This window comes from Myotis davidii, unplaced genomic scaffold, assembly GCF_000327345.1.
Source record: "Myotis davidii unplaced genomic scaffold, ASM32734v1 scaffold652, whole genome shotgun sequence".
Lineage (NCBI taxonomy): Eukaryota > Metazoa > Chordata > Mammalia > Chiroptera > Vespertilionidae > Myotis > Myotis davidii.
In genome coordinates, this window is record NW_006284936.1 from 7,229 (window position 1) to 14,480 (window position 7,252).

The following is a 7,252-nucleotide window of genomic DNA, read 5'->3' on the forward strand; positions in this document are numbered from 1 at the left end:
GAAGATCAAGAAATGTTTTATGAATGGATGCTTAACTGAATGAATGCTTTTTCTCCTTCTTCAATCTAATCTCCAAATTTCTAAATTCTCCATTCATTCCTTCCCTTTATTATGAGTCAAAGATTTCTCTTTTTTGGTTTCATGTGCCTTAAATACTTCTGTCTTGAAGTTTTCCATTGGCAGAAAACTTAAAAGAACATGTGTGAATGTACAAATACACACATATAAACACATATAATTTGTAAGAAGTGTTATGTTATTATTCATGGAATAGAGCACTTATTAATTGGAGTTTACATACTTTGGGAGATTTAGTTCTGAGCACAGAAGAAATATCCTGCTCCTGGTGCAAAATTATTTTATTTTATTTACTTCAAGAGTTCCCTAAAATATGTTTCTTTCAGTTTATTTTTGAATAATGCAAAGAAAGTAATTTCTTTTTTCCTATATAAGGTAACATAAGTATAGCATTTGATCTATCATCATTTATAAGTACAGAACACAGAAGTAATTCAAATCATTTATTCATCCAAAAGAGTTATAAGCTACTAAATAGTAACACAAGGCAATGATATAAAATAGCTTACTTCATGGCATGGTAATCATTTGGGTTGAAAAAAATTCAGAGGCACTTCAGACTTTTTTCCTAGTATCAGATTTCAGTTATTTGCCAACAGGATATGGAGGAAATTACGATTATTGAATCACAAAATGCTAAAACATTTTTACAAAAGGAGAGAATGAAGTTCAGAGAAATAAATACCTTCACCCAGATCATACAGTTTAGGGGCTAATCTAAACTAGCATTTCTTTGTTCTCAGGTGTGATATTATGAATAATAATAAAAACTACATTTCCATAGTGCTTTCTAGTTTAAAAAGTACTTTCAGACACATTAACTTCCTTGATCTGCAAAACCATCTTTGAGGTAAGACAAATATTATCCCCAATTTATAGGTGAGAAAGCAGGGGTACGGTGATGTGAGGGGGACAGGGATCAGAGAAGTTAAATAACCTCAAATGTTATAACTTGTAAAGATTTGGAGCTAGGACTAGGATTCAAGTGTTTTGCCTCTAAATCACATATTAAATCACAATAAACTATATCGGAATCGGGATCAGCAAGTTAGTAACAAAAATAAAATCCCAAGAATCAAGTCAGATTGGTTTTAATTTTCTTTTTATCTTCTTCTTTTTTGTAAAATACTTAAGGAATTATAAAATGGCAGACTTTGAGGAAGTTGAGTTGATAAATTAAAATATTCCCTGAGTCAGTTTTCCAATGCTTCAAAATAACTGAACTTTGATTAATGACTCAGTAACTATGAGTCATTTAACTATGGTGAATACGTTTCCTATAATAGCATGTACTAGCTTAACCAAAACAGTAGGGTGAAGTTCGTAATGAAAGCAATAAAGGTCATCATTGGGTATTTCAATCCCTGGAGCTTTGCTCAAATCTCAGTGATTTATTATCTACCTAGTCCTGTGCTAAGCATTTTGAGGGTTATAGAACTCAAATAAACCTGGTCATTGTTCCTTGAGGATTTTACATCCAGGTTGGATTTTCCAAATCAATAAGAATAAAACAATTACATAAAAGCAATTACAAAACTGGTATAGCTTATAGGTGCTGAAGGAACTCAGAAAAGAAAATCAGTAAGGCCCGAGTCAGGATTGTGACTCATTATACTGAGAACAGCAGTATAGAATAGTGGTTAAAAGCCTAGACTCTGGAGCTAGGATGCCTGAATTTAAATCCCAGTTCTACCACTTACTGTGTAACTTTGGACAAGTTACTTAATATCTCCTTAGCCTCAGTGTCCTCACCTGTGAAATGAGGATTATAATATTACCCATATCACAAGGTTATTGGGAATATTAAATGAATTCATATGTTGATAATGTTCAGGAAAGTTCTAGCTACCTAATGCTGTATATGTGAATAAAAGATAAAACAACGTATATTTTTGCTACATGGGACAGTTAGAGTATATGGGGAAGGCTTGAAGCTAGGGAGACCAAATGAGAAGCAGGTGCACTAATCCAGATGGGGTGGGTGGGATAGATATACAATTCAAATAAATTATCGGCTCCTTTAGTGATGGACTGGTTAATAACGAAGGGGAGAGAGAACCTAAAATCTATTGTACATATGGATCAATCTTCAAAATAACTCTTGGGAAACTAGGTCAATTCAGGGACCTTTGAGATCATTTAGGGCAGGGGTCCTCAAACTATGGCCTGCAGGCCACATGCAAATACAAATGTTGTATTTGTTCCCGTTTTGTTTTTTTACTTCAAAACAAGATATGTGCAGTGTGCATAGGAATTTGTTCATAGTTTTTTTTTTAAACTATAGACAGGCCCTCCAAAGGTCTGAGGGACAGTGAACTGGCCCCCTGTTTAAAAAGTTGGAGGACCCCTGATTAGGGTTTACTGGGTCTGTACTGAAACAGGCACAAAACTTTTTGGCCTTGGAGAGATCTTCTGGACCAGCAGTAATGCTGATTATTAGTGAGTTACATCACTGGTCAGGCTAATCTTTTCCTTTGGAGTTCACTAAATGCCTTGAGCAGGCAATTCACAATAACCAAAAATAGACATTGAAATTTAATGCATTGTTTAGCAATGAATCACATATTGGGTGAGGTCTTCAATGGAATGATTCAAGAATGAATGACTTGATTGTATAAGGACAGTTTTATTATTGCAAGTTTTATGGTGTTGAAAAGTTAGGGAAAAAAGTAAAGAAAAGTTAAAGTTTGCCAATAGAAAGACTTTGAAAGTATTTGAATATACAAGCAAGTTTTGTCTATAAAATATTATATATTTTATATTTACATATTTATAATATAAACTAGAGGCCGGTGCACAAAAATTTGTACACTCAGGGGGATCCAATTTTTTGTAGTAGTCTGAGGAGGACAGGTTTTAGTTCTTCCTTGAATGTTTGGTAAAACTCCCCTGTGAAGCCGTCTGGCCCCGGGCTTTTGTTTGATGGAAGCTTTTTGATTACTGCTGCGATTTCCTCCATAGTTATTGGCCTATTGAGATTTTTAGATTCTTCCTGGTTAAGTTTTGGAAGGTTGTATTTTTCTAGGAATATGTCCATTTCCTCCAGGTTGTCTAGTGTGTTGGAGTAGAGTTGTTCATAGTATTTGCTAACAATCCTTTTTATTTCTATGGGGTCTGTTGTTATTTCTCCTCTTTCATTTCTGATTTTCTTTATTTGGGTCCTCTCTCTTTGTTTCTTGGTGAGCCTGGCTAGAGGTGTATCAATCTTGTTCATCCTTTCAAAGAATCAGCTCTTGGTTTTGTTGATCTTTTGTTTTTTTTGTTTAAGCTTGGTTTCCTCCATCGCCAGGCAACCAATCCTCCTGCTTGCTCCAGCTTTGTGGCTGCCAGCCGTCATCTTGGTTGGGTTATTTTGCATATAGTCGCTCTGATTGGCTGGTGGACGTGGCTTGGGGCGTAGCTGTGGTGTGGTCAATTTGCATGTTTCTCTTTTATTAGATTAGATATTTTCACTGTACATATTTTTATTTGAAATCTTGATACTATGTGTTGTGATACTACAGAATTTTGAGTAAGCAAATTCCTATGGGTCCATTATAGATAAGTTCTTAATCTTATATATAAGTTCTCATTTGTGCAAAGTTCAAAAGTGATATCTGCCATTTACATAAGTCAGTGGACAGTTCTCCTTTCTTTTTTATCTACGTGTATACGCATGCACACACACACACACACACACACACATTTCCCTATGCTTTTCAACCTTCAAGTGGAAGAAAGTAAAAACATGCTTCAGATTAAAAAAAAAAAAAACTACAGGGTTCTTTTTGCTTTTTCCTTTACTCTTTGCCTGGCCCAAACCTAGTCAATTTTTAAAAAGATTTTTATTGATTTCAGAGAGGGAGGAAGAGAGAGAGAGTGATAGAAACATCAATGATGAGAAAAAAATCATCAATCGGCCACCTCCTGCATACCCCACTATGGGGATTGAGCCTGCAACCTGGGCATGTGCCCTGATGGGGAATCAAACCGTGAACTACTGTTTCATAGGTTGAGGCTCAACCACTGAGCCACACTGGCTGGGCCCTACTCAAGTTAGTTATTACTTCCCAAGGAAAGTACCCACCTCTCCACATTAAAAGCAACACCAACAAATTAGATACCCCTATGATACTTTCTCATAGTTCCCTGTGGTTCTTCTTCATGGTACTTTTCACACCTTTTTCTCTAGACAGAGCATAATGTCTGTCTTGCCCACTACACTCTGCCTCCATAAGGGAAAGGACCATGTTGGCTGTGCACCAGTGTATTCCCAGTGTATAAAGTGATGTCTGGCACATGGTTGCTCTGTACATTTGTTTTATGCACAAGTGGAGAAGAAAGCTGGCATTTACTACATACCTATCCCAATGCTAGACACTGTAGACATAAACTCACATTTGTTCTTTACCACGGTTTTGTGAGGAAGGTATTAAGTAGTACGCTTTAAAGAGGAGTAAACTGAAGTTCAGCGAGACTAACTCCTGTAATGTCACAAAATTATTAAATGGCAGTGCCCAGATTCAGACTAGACTGTTTTACTTCAAAGCCAGTGCTCTTCACTCTACTTCATTGATTCTTTTTTTAATTGAGATATAATTAATGTATAGCATTGTGTAAGTTATATATTGCAATATGATCACTATAGTTAGCTAACATCTCTATCACATAATGATCATTTCTTTCTTGTGTTGAGAACAGTTAAGATCTAGTCTCTTAGCCATTTGAAATTTGTAATACAATATTTTTAATTATAATCACTATTCTGTGCATTAGATCTCCAGAAGTTATTTATCTACTAGCTGTAAGTTTTTACTTTTAAATAATATCTTTCCAATTCCCCCATCTCACCCCCTTTCCACATTGCTTCAATAGCTGTTTAGTATGACTTCTCCAGTAAGTCAGTAATGCAAGGGATATACCTGGGACATATTTAAAAGGCTCAGAATAAAAGAATAAGGCAAATATTTGAACCTAAATATATCCACTTTAATCCCAAAAATCTGTATGTCAGAAAGTTGTATTATAAACAAGTAGCCAAATGCATTTTTGTAGTGTAGCATTTTAAAAATTAATAGCACAACCCTTGACTTTTTAAAACAATTATTTAATTTGGAGGAATTTTTTAAAATTCAAAGGTAACATATACTCCTAATATTTTTGGAAAAAAGTGCCAAGTTATATAAAGTAAAAAGGAAAATCTTTTACCCTCCCTCGCAATCCCCTTCTCAGGCAGTAACCAGATTTAACAATTTGCTGTGTTGTGAACATGCCTTATTGGTTCCTGAAAAATGATCTATAATTTCCATTAAAAAGACTGTTATGAAACTCATAGCAGTTATTATGACAGTGAACCTAGGAGCTGGTGAATGTTTTTAATTTTCATTTTCATCACCCAAGTGATTGTAATGGCAGTCCAGAGATCTGGTCTGGATTAACATTTGGGGCTTCCGGACTTACTGATTCAATCTCTATTAGCTGTTCTCAAACCTGTTGGCTTTCTTAGAGGAAGGGAGAGGGAGTCTACACAGGTTTCTTCATTTCCGGCTTCAGAGCAGTTGGAGTGGTGAGAAGCACATCTCAGGGTCCCATCTATTTCTCCTCCAGTTGACCCATCATCCTTGCTCTGCTCATGTCTGTCTAACTGTCTAACACATCCCCTCAAGGATCTTGGCTCTGAATTCTTTCAGGGAAAATGGGCGTTGGTGGGCTCCTCTAACTGCTTCAATGCTGAGGAGGGATGAAGTTTTCTTTCAGAGCCAAGAGATCCTTGCTCTCTGTCAGAGGGATGGTGAGGCTTGGGCACAGAAGAAGGTGGGCTTGTGACTTGGTGGAGACAAATTTTATTATAAAATTTAGTATTATTGAACAGTTAGAACAGCAATAATTATAATAGTCTGATGAAAGAGAAACATTTCAGTTCTAATAATTTCCCATTGAAATAGAATTTTTCTCCTTAAAATCCCCCTTATTTTTATTAAAGAGCCAAATTAAGACCAATTTATCTATTGCATTAAGTCTAGTTTCAGTTGGGCCTGATTGCATAATCACAACAAGAATGGTAACTGACTGCCTTTGCTGGAATTTCATGATTGAGTCTCAATGTGCCCTGTAGGGCAGAGAAACCAAGCCATCCAGCTGTCATCAGGCCTGCCTTAAATATTAGCTGGGTTAGGTGAATTCCTCACCACCAAGATCTGTACCAGCAGGGCTCTATCCAGGTCTCCACCCTAGGCTTCAAGGCCCACCTCAGTAGCCTCCTATTCGTAGCCTAGAGTGCATGGGGGGAGTGTTCATCAGGGATACAGAGGTGCCCTCGCTGCTCCCCTTCCACTCTGACCAACCGCCAGCAATGGCAGAGTATGGGCCTGATGCTCCAGCACCATCCATTTTCAGGACTACTAAGCAAGATACCAGGCTTTCTCCATGGTACTCTTATTGGCTTCAAGTCTTCAGAGTCCAGACATGACTCTTTAGAACATGACACTTCAGTCAAAGTTTTCAGTCAATAAAACCACCATTGGAAACCGGTCTTATTGGATTTATGCAAAGAAATGAATTTCCATGATTCATTCATTAAGAATTGCCAAATTTCGAAGGGACCATATAGGGAGAAAAATACACTAACTTGCTTTAAGATCTTCTGATTTTCCTTGCCAGTCCCTTCCATTGACTCTTCAGAAGATGTAATATTTTTCCAAATGCATTATAAAAAAACAGTAACTGTTTCCAAATGACAAGAAGAAATTTAAAACACAGTTATGGATTTCATTATAATGCAGATGACATGGAATGTTGTCTTTTCTGTAAAACCCAACATTCTATAATATCACAACTAATAACCATTAGTTATAACTGTATTTGACTAAGTTTCCTGTGTACTTTTAGTATAAAATATTCCTTCATGAGAGAGAAAACAAACATTTGAGGCATTTCAGAGCCTATTGGGATGATCTAAAGCCAATTCTAGATCAAGAGAAAGTTTCTGAAATTCAAACGCTTAAAGGATTGTCAAACTTGATTTTACCAAAAGATTATATATATTTACTGTAAACTGCTTGACATCTGGATTTTCTAGATGGTTGCAAACTGCTGTTTTACTATCTCAGATTCCCTGTTCTGCTTGACCTGGCTTACTGGCCTGTGTCATTTAATTAATTTCCTTTTAAGTTTTTTTTTATACTAACTTTCTATA